The sequence below is a fragment of the Bombina bombina genome, chromosome 10 (assembly GCF_027579735.1).
Source record: "Bombina bombina isolate aBomBom1 chromosome 10, aBomBom1.pri, whole genome shotgun sequence".
In the NCBI taxonomy this organism is placed as follows: domain Eukaryota; kingdom Metazoa; phylum Chordata; class Amphibia; order Anura; family Bombinatoridae; genus Bombina; species Bombina bombina.
The window spans coordinates 5,540,417-5,550,732 of record NC_069508.1 but is presented as its reverse complement, the minus strand read 5'-3'; positions in this window follow the sequence as shown (position 1 = coordinate 5,550,732).

The following is a 10,316-nucleotide window of genomic DNA, read 5'->3' as shown; positions in this document are numbered from 1 at the left end:
GGATAAACTGACCAAGGCAGCATTGGCGTTAGAAAATATTCCTGACTTAGAGGAAATATTCTTAGATTTTCTTTTTCTCTTACCTGAGATAGGTAAAGCACTCAGAGCCGCAGACACTCTTGAGGTAAGCTGAGCTGCAAAATCACCTGGTAAAAACACTCCCCTAGGTACAGACTGAGAAGAACCGTGGGGCACTGCTTGTGTTACAGCTAGGGATGGGGACTGAGGAGAAAGTTGAGGCATGTCAAGGGCAACAAAATCCTAAGAGGCAGATGGCTCTGAGGGGTTAATTTTTTTAGGACAAGTAGAGTCATTTTTAGACTGTACTACATTAGATACACAAGTGGAACAAAACTGTACAGGAGGAATTACTTGGGCCTCTAAACAAAAAAAAACATTTCTCAAAAGAAATAGATAAATTGGTTGATCTGAAACCATCCCGTCTATAAAGGTAATTGATTCCAGAACTAGTAAAAAATATCCTTGCTAGCTGCAAATAAAATTTTCCTCGTCAGAAAAAAATAAATCAAGTTTTAAACTGCAACAAGATTATAAAAACGATAACTAAAAGGCACCGCTACACTCTCAGCCATTGCTCGAGTAGACTCACCACCTCCTGTCAACCTAAAAGCACCTCACACCCCGTTATCCTCTCTCCCTCGAGAGCTATGGTGATCGCTGCTGCAAGCCGAAAACAGGAAGAGAAACGGATCGGCCGTCACATGATTGCAACAGAGATAAAAAGATGCGATGCAACTAAAAAGCGTGCAAAAATATACGGCACTATTAAAATATTACAAAAAAAACTAAAACAGCCTCCTCAGTGAATTTTAAGCATCCACATTCATGTTAATAAAATAAAAAAAAACATCAGAGTGGCTCTCCGTAGCCTCAAGGACCCAGGCGGCCCCAGTCCCATAAAACACTAATGAAACTCATCCAACGTCTTTATTAAACAGTGCCCTGTGATACTGCCCAATAAATGAAGATATTTTGATATGTTCCCCTGCTCCTTAAAGAGGTAGTGACCCCCAGGAATGCTGGAGCCTTCTTTACCTAAGAAGGAAGAAAAGCACTTACCTTAGGAGCTTCAGCTGTAGGGCAGGCACAGCATCCCAGGTCTGACTTCTCCATATCCCTGTCAGATGTTGTCTGGATTTAAGGAAATTTATGCTTACCTGATAACTTTATTTCTTTTACGATATGACGAATCCACGGATTTCATCCTTACTTATGGGATTACGCCTCCTGTTTAGCAGGAAGTGGCAAAGAGCACCACAGCAGAGCTGTATATATAGCTCCTCCCTTCCCTCCCCCTCCAGTCATTCGACCGAAGTTAGGAAGAGAAAGGAAAAGCCAAAGGTGCAGAGGTGACTGAAGTTTAACAAAAATAAATACCTGTCTTAGAAATGACAGGGTGGGCCGTGGACTCGTCATATCGTAAAATAAATAAATTTATCAGGTAAGCATACATTTCCTTTTCTTTTACAAGATATGACAAGTCCACGGATTTCATCCTTACTTATGGGATACAATACCAAAGCTATAGGACGCGGATGAAAGGGAGGGACAAGACAGGAACCTAAACGGAAGGCACCACTGCTTGAAGAACCTTTCTCCCAAAACCAGCCTCAGAAGAAGCAAAAGTATCAAATTTGGAAAATTTGGAAAAAGTGTGAAGAGACGACCAAGTTGCAGCCTTGCAAATCTGTTCAACAGAAGCATCGTTTTTAAATGCCCATGAGGAAGCCACAGCCCTAGTAGAATGAGCCGTAATTCTTTCAGGAGGCTGCTGTCCAGCAGTCTCATATGCCAGACGGATGATGCTTTTCAGCCAAAAGGAAAGAGAGGTAGCCATAGCTTTCTGGCCCCTACGCTTTCCAGAAAACACAACAAATAATGAAGATGATTGACGAAATTCCTTAGTCGCCTGCAAGTAAAACTTCAGGGCACGGACCACGTCCAAGTTATGCAACAGACGCTCCTTCTTAGAAGAAGGATTAGGACATAATGAAGGAGCAACAATTTCCTGATTAATATTCTTATTAGAAACAACCTTAGGAAGTAAACCAGGTTTGGTACGTAAAACCACCTTATCAGAATGAAAGATAAGATAAGGTGAGTCACATTGTAACGCTGAAAGCTCAGAAACTCTACGAGCAGAAGAAGTAGCAACCAAAAAGAAAACTTTCCAAGATAACAACTTAATATCTATGGAATGCATGGGTTCAAACGGAACCCCTTGAAGAACATTAAGAACTAAATTCAAACTCCAGGGTGGAGCAATTGGTCTAAACACAGGCTTAATTCTGGTTAGAGCCTGACAAAAAGACTGAACGTCTGGAACATCTGCCAAACATTTATATAGCAAAATTGACAAAGCAGAGATTTGTCCCTTTAAGGAACTCGCTGATAACCCTTTCTCAAATCCTTCCTGGAGAAAAGACAGAATCTTAGGAATCCTAACTCTACTCCATGAGTAGCTCTTGGATTCGCACCAATAAAGATATTTACGCCATATCTTATGGTAGATCTTTCTAGTGACAGGCTTACGTGCCTGAATCAAAGTATCAATGACCAAATCAGAGAACCCCCTGTGGCAAACCTAGCCACTTCTGGACTATAATGTAAGAAAGGTTGTCTATAGGCTGCATTGTGTGCTATGTAGATGTGACAGACCCTTCTGTCAGTACTGAAGGAGTTAACTGTGTTCAACTTTAAGAAGCTATTGTGTACTGTCGTTAAAGTTAGTGATAAACAGTCCATTGTTTAATCACCCTCAGAGAGCAGAGGTGATAAGAAAAGCCAAATGTGTTTTGTGTTTAAGTTGTTATCTGCCTAAGTAAAGTAATGTGATCTGTTCAAGGGTGTGGGCCCTCCATCTAATGTACAACATTCTTTCAACCCCCATCTGGGGGGTCAGACCTGCATAAATACTGGGCATATGAGCCTTAATAAAAGTAATTCTGTTTTAAACCTGAAAACTGGCTGGGTTGTGAATTGCTGATTCCCTATGCAGGACATTGTTCCCTGGTGTTAACCCTTGGTATCCTGTTGGTACTGTTACAATTGGTGGCAAGCGACGGAATGAGCAACTACACAAGCCAGTAACCTCAGGAAGAGGGGGATTACTACAATACTGACTAAGATGGAAGGAGTACCAGGGACCGAAGTGAATGGAGATGGATTATTCTAAGCTAAAGAGACAAACGTTAAAGGAACTGCTAGAAGCCAGGGGAAGAATAGGCAGCAGCAAACCCAAGGCTATATTAATTGCCGAGCTGATGGAGGGAGACAGAGCTCGCAGCGCTACGCCTCCAGCAGCCATGGAGGAGACCCTATACCAGAGGGAAATGAGGACCAGGCTGGAATTTTTACCCCAACCTGTACCACGGGATATGCTATCCGTGGTAATGGATGTGCAGGAGTACGTGATGGCACACAGTCCGCGGAATGCATCCTCCCGAGCACAATCCATTTCGGACGCACTCAGCAACCCAGTAAGACCCAAAATCCCATACCATGCCTTTAAAATGTTTTGTGAGGAGAAGGATGAGATCGATGGGTATTTACAGGATTTTGAGAGACTGTGCGAGTTACATGATTTGGAGCAGTCCGTATGGGTGCCGGTGCTAGCAGGCAAGCTAGCCGGTAGGGCAGCAGAAGCGTATCGCGCTGTACCCAGGGAGGACAGCAAGGATTACGCTAAAGTGAAGAGAGCGATCTTGGAAAGATATGCCATTACCCCAGAGGCATACCGGCGCAAGTTTAGAGGCCTGCGCAAGCCAGAAAGAGACTCACATGCAGAGTGGGCCCACAAGCTGGATCAAGCATCTCAAGGGTGGATACAGGCCAGCCAAGCTACCACCATGGAAGAATTGCGACAACTGATGCTGTTGGAGCAATTCTTTAACGGCTTGTCCCCAGAAGCCCAAGAATGGGTGAGAGATCGAAAACCCCTCACCTTAACCGAAGCAGCCAGATTAGCAGACCAGCATTTTGATGCCAGGAGGCACCATGGACTACAGCCTAACACCCCCACAGCGGCACCTTTTCGCCCAGCTCCAGGGAATCCACCACCCCACTCACGATACAATGGACGGGCAAATATACAATGCCACACCTGCAAGCAGTGGGGACATATGGCACGTGAGTGCACCCAAAATCGGAGCAGACAAGCTTGGAACCAGGTCAGACAGAACCTGGCCCCAAGGGCGGCTGCTCACCATTACCAAACGGAGCCAGCCGCTCATGAGTTGTTGAGCACCCAAGCCGAGGAACCCCTGGGAATTCTGCATGAGGTGATGTCGGTCCAGGGACTTCGGGATTCGGGAGCTACTTTAACTCTGATAGCTCCCCATTTGGTGCCGGATACAGCACCCACTGGCGGATCCGTGGCAGTACGAGGGGCAGGGGGAGCAGTATACCGATTGCCCACTGCTAGAGTGGAGTACAGACCCCCAGTCACCCCAGCAGCTGCCAGTTACCAACCCCCGGCGCACCGCTATACCACACGGCCTCCGGCCACGAACTACCCTCAGAGAGCCCGGTTCAATTCGCGGGGCTACTCACAACCTATTCGGTGCTTTGGATGTAAGCAACTAGGGCACAAAAGACCAGTGTGTCCCCTAAACGCAGCGAACCAAGCACAGTCCTGGAGAAGACCCGCCGGCAGAATCCCACATAATCCTCAGCCTGCGGCCCGCTACGTAGAGGCGCCAGAATGCTGGGGCAGCCTACATGAAGCCGACCCCGTGCAAGCTGCCCACCGGAATAACCGGCAACTGGTTAAAGTGAATGGGAAGGAGGTCAGTGGTCTACGGGATACTGGTGCTACCATGACCTTGCTTCAAGAGAACTTGGTGTCTGAGAAACAGCACACTGGAGACACTGTGGCTGTGAGGGTAGAAGGGGGCACTGTGTTCCGCCTACCTGTTGCCAGGGTACATTTGGATTGGGGAGTGGGCGCTAGACCTGTGAATGTGGGGGTCAAGAAGGACTTACCTGCTGATGTTCTCCTTGGAAATGACTTGGCCCCCCTTGTTTCTGCCTATGCTCCCATGGGTCCCGCTGATGTTAACCCTGTGACTACCCAAGCCCAGTCCCTTCGGGAAGAGGTACATTTTAACCGTGGTGGACTACGCCACTAGGTACCCCGAGGCCATTGCTCTCTCCAACATCCATGCAGAGACGGTAGCTGAAGCCCTATTTGGGGAGCTACAACCTAGTTTGGTTTACTTACAAGTTGCTGTTACCTTTTTATATTTTAATCAGGGCCCTCAAAAAGTTGCAGCTGTACCTGTATGGACAACCTTTTTCCTTACTCACAGATCACAACCCGTTGGTGTGGCTGAACCGTGTGGCCGGGGACAATGCCAGGCTGCTGCGCTGGACTTTGGCGCTGCAGCCCTTCGACTTTACCATCCATTACGGCCCAGGGAAACAAAACGGTAACGCCGACGGGTTGTCCAGACAAACTGAACTTGAAAAGTGATCTGTGAGTACTTCCCCGGACATCCCCAAGCCGATCCGTTGGGATCAGACTGTGTATGCCGGCTTGGTTCTGGGGGAGCATTGTGGCAAACCTAGCCACTTCTGGACTATAATGTAAGAAAGGTTGTCTATAGGCTGCATTGTGTGCTATGTAGATGTGACAGACCCTTCTGTCAGTACTGAAGGAGTTAACTGTGTTCAACTTTAAGAAGCTATTGTGTACTGTCATTAAAGTTAGTGATAAACAGTCCATTGTTTAATCACCCTCAGAGAGCAGAGGTGATAAGAAAAGCCAAATGTGTTTTGTGTTTAAGTTGTTATCTGCCTAAGTAAAGTAATGTGATCTGTCCAAGGGTGTGGGCCCTCCATCTAATGTACAACATTCTTTCAATCCCCATCTGGGGGGCCAGACCTGCATAAATACTGGACATATGAGCCTTAATAAAAGTCATTCTGTTTTAAACCTGAAAACTGGCTGGGTTGTGAATTGCTGATTCCCTATGCAGGACATTGTTCCCTGGTGTTAACCCTTGGTATCCTGTTGGTACCGTTACACCCCCGCTTAGATAAAAACAAGCGTTCAATCTCCAAGCAGTCAGTTGCAGAGAAACTAGATTCGGGTGTTGGAAGGGTCCCTGAATGAGAAGGTCCTGCCCTCAATGGAAGCTTCCACGGCAGCAGAGAGGACATGTCCACTAGATCGGCATACCAAGTCCTGCGAGGCCACACAGGCGCGATTAGAATTACTGAAGCCCTCTCCTGTTTGATCCGAGCAATCAACCGGGGAAGAAGAGCAAATGGTGGAAACACGTAAGCTAGATTAAACGACCAAGGCATCTATCAGTTCGGCCTGAGGATCCCTTGACCTGGATCCGTATCTTGGGAGCAGTGTTCCCTCTAAGGCCAGTTTTGTGTGCGGCCCAGCAGTGAAACAGTTAATTAGGTAACCCCACCGTGCAATTAGCAAACACTGCACAATGCAGATGGCAAGGTATGGTTTTCTTGTTAACTGTTTCACTGCTGGGCTGCACACAAAACTGTTCTTAGAGAGAACACTGCTTGGGAGCTTGGCATTCTGACGAGACGCCATCAGTTTCAATTCCGGTCTGCCCCATCTGAGCATCAGGGTGGCAAAGACCTCCGGATGGAGTTCCCACTCCCCCGGATGAAACGTCTGTCTGCTTAAAAAGTCTGCTTCCCAGTTGTCCACTCCTGGGATGTAGATTGCTGACAGATAACAAGAGTGAGCCTCCGCCCACCAAATTATCTTGGATACTTCTGTCATCGCTAATGAACTTCTTGTTCCTCCATGATGATTGATGTAAGCCACAGTCGTGATGTTGTCCGACTGAAAACTGATTAATTTGGTTGAAGCCAACTGAGGCCAAGCCTGAAGCGCATTGAATATTGCTCTCAATTCCAGAATATTGATTGGAAGTAGACACTCTGACCGAGTCCACAAACCCTGAGCCTTTAGGGAATTCCAGACTGCACCCCAACCTAGTAGGCTGGCGTCCGTTGTCACTATCACCCATGAGGGTCTGCGGAAGCACGTCACTTGGGACAGATGATCCGGCGACAACCACCAAAGAAGAGAGTCTCTTGTCTCCTGATCCAGATCTATCTGAGGAGACAAATTTGCATAATCTCCATTCCACTGCCTGAGCATGTTCAGTTGTAGCGGTCTGAGATGAAAACGAGCAAACGGAATGATGTCCATTGCAGAGGATTGGACTGAAGGGCTCGGCATGTATTCAGAATCTTTAACTTTCTGACCTCTGTCAAGAAAATTTTCATGGATATGGAATCTATTAGAGTTCCCAGGAAGCCAACTCTGGTCTGTGGAATTAATGAACTCTTTTCTAGATTCACCTTCCACCCGTGAGTCTTCAGAAAGGACAGAACCATGTCTGTATGAGACTTTGTCAGATGGTAAGACGACGCCTGGATCAGAATATCGTCTAGATAAGGCGCCACTGCAATATCCCGTGGCCTGAGAACCACCAGAAGGGACCCTAGAACCTTTGTGAAGATCCTGGGTGCTGTGGCCAACCCGAAGGGAAGAGCCACAAACTGAAAACGTTTGTCCAGGAAGGCAAACCTTAGGAACTGATGATCATCCTTGTGGATAGGAATATGAAGGTATGCATCCTTCAAGTCCACGGTGGTCATATATTGACCCTCCTGGATCAATGGCAGAATTGTTCGAATAGTCTCCATTTTGAAGGATGGGACTCTGAGAAACTTGTTTAGACTCTTAAGGTCTAAAATGGGTCTGAATGTTCCCTCTTTTTTGGGAACCACGAAAAGATTTGAGTAAAACCCCTGCCCCTGTTCCAGTATTGGAACGGGACAAATTACTCCCATAGTAGAGAGGTCTTTTACACAACGTAAGAACGCCTCTCTTTTTATCAGGTCTACAGACAATCGTGAAAGAAGGAACCTCCCCCTTGGGAGAGAATTTTTGAATTCCACTTGATACCCTTGGGACACGATTTCCAATGAACAGGGGTCCTGAACATCTCTTACCCAAGCCTGGGCAAAAAGAGAAAGTCTGCCCCCTACTATCGGGGGCCGCCCCTTCATGCTGTCTTGGGAGCAGCAGTGGGCTTCTTGGTTTGTTTACCTTTGTTCCAAGCCTGGTTGGGTCTCCAGGCGGCCTTGGCTTGCGCAAAATTCCCTTCCTGTTTAGCGGAAGAAGCGGGGACTCCTTTGAAGTTCCGAAAGGAACGAAAATTATTTTGTTTACCCCTCAGTTTAGCTGCTTTATCCTGAGGTAGGAGATGACCCTTACCTCCCGTAATGTCAGAAATGATTGTTTTTCAAGTCAGGCCCGAATAGGGTCTTTCCTTTGAAAGGAATAGCAAAAAGCTTTGACTTAGATGACATCAGCAGACCAAGACATTAACCATAACGCTCTACGCTCTAAAATGGCAAATCCAGCATTCTTAGCCGCCAACTTGGCAATCTGAAAGGCGGCGTCCGTAATAAAAGAATTAGCCAGCTTAAGAGCCTTAATTCTATCTAAAGGAGTCTCAGTCTTAAGAGACTCTTCTAAGGCGTCAAACCAGAAAGCCGCCGCAGTGGTAACTGGTACAATGCAGGCTGTCGGTTGTAAAAGGAAACCCTAATGAATAAATAACTTTTTTAGAAGACCCTCCAATTGCTTATCCATAGGGTCTTTGAAGGCACAACTGTCTTCAATAGGAAAAGTTGTACGCTTAGCCAGGGTAGATATAGGTCCCTCCACCTTAGGGACTGTTTGCTAAGAGTCCCGAACAGTGTCAGATATGGGAAACATTTTCTTAAAATTAGGAGAAGGTGAGAACGGGATACCCGGTCTTTCCCATTCCCGTGTAATAATATCCGAGATTCTCTAAGGAACCGGAAAAACATCAGAGTAAGCAGGCACCTCTAAGTATTTGTCCATCTTACACAATTTCTCTGGTGGTACCACAATAGAGTCACAGTCATTCAGAGTCGCTAAAACCTCCCGAAGCAACAGGCGGAGGTGTTCAAGCTTAAATCTAAAGGGCATGACGTCCGAGTCCGTCTGAGGTAACACATTTCCTGAATCAGAAAGTTCCCCCTCAGACAGAAGTTCCCTGACCCCCAAATCAGATCCTTGTGAGGGTACACCGGAAATAGCCAACAAAGCATCAGAGGTCGCAGTATTCAAATTGACTTCTGTCCTGCTGCGTTTGCCCTGTAACACTGGCAACTTAGATAAAACCTCTGTAAGGGTAGATGACATAACTGCAGCCATATCCTGCAGAGTAAATGAAGTGGACGCGGTTGAAGAACCCGGCGTCGCTTGGGTGGGCGTTGGAGGTTGTGACGCATGGGGAGAAAGTAGCGGCATACGCTGATTCTCATCAGACTGAGAAGCATTCTTAGACACACTTTCCTTAAAGAAAATCTGCCCTTTACATTGTAAGGCCCTTTCAGTACATGAGGGACTAAAAGTAAGAGGGGGTTCCACAATGGCATCTAAACACATAGAACAAGTAGTTTCCTCATTTTTAGAAAGCCTACTGACAAGAATACCTTATTGTCCCGTCAAAGCCATCATCCGCCAAGAGTTTTCAAGAGTGTACCAAAATCTCAATTGCTTAGAGTGAAGAGGATAGTCTCAGACCCCTTAACCTGTTCATTGCGCTTAGATGAGATGCGTATGAGGTTTCAAGAAAGAGGTTATTCTTGTGGGGAATTAGAGTCTATCAATCTTCAACCTAAGCAAAATGGAGATGAGTCTAAGAAATTGGCCTTTGTTTCTAATTTTAGCAATATGAGTGTCAAATTACATAGAGTGATTTGTAAGAATTGGTTTATGTTAAGGGATTCTATGCCTGAAATTAGGGAGTTTAAACTACCACCTTTTTCATCTTTTAGAAAGGGTAATTCTATTGGAAGGCAATTAGTTAGGGCTAAGGTAAAATCCATGAAAAATGTACAAAGGGTTTTTCGACCTATTGAGAATGGGACTTTTCCCTGCCTTAACTGCTCTCATTGCAATAGCATTATTAAGGGTAACACAATAAGTCATCCCCATTCAGGAAACATCTTTCATATTAAAGGCCATTTCACTTGTAAATCAGCTTATGTGGTGTATGCTCTTAAGTGTCCGTGTGGACTATTATATGTCGGTGAGACGACACAGAGCGTTAAGGAGCGACTCACCCAACATAAGTCTACTATTAGGAACTCCAAAATGAGACACCTTCCGGTCCCCTTTCATTTTTTTGAGAGGGGACACCAGGTGAATCAGTTGAGATTTATGATACTTGACTCTGTTTCAAAAGGTTCTATTGGCTTTGACAGGG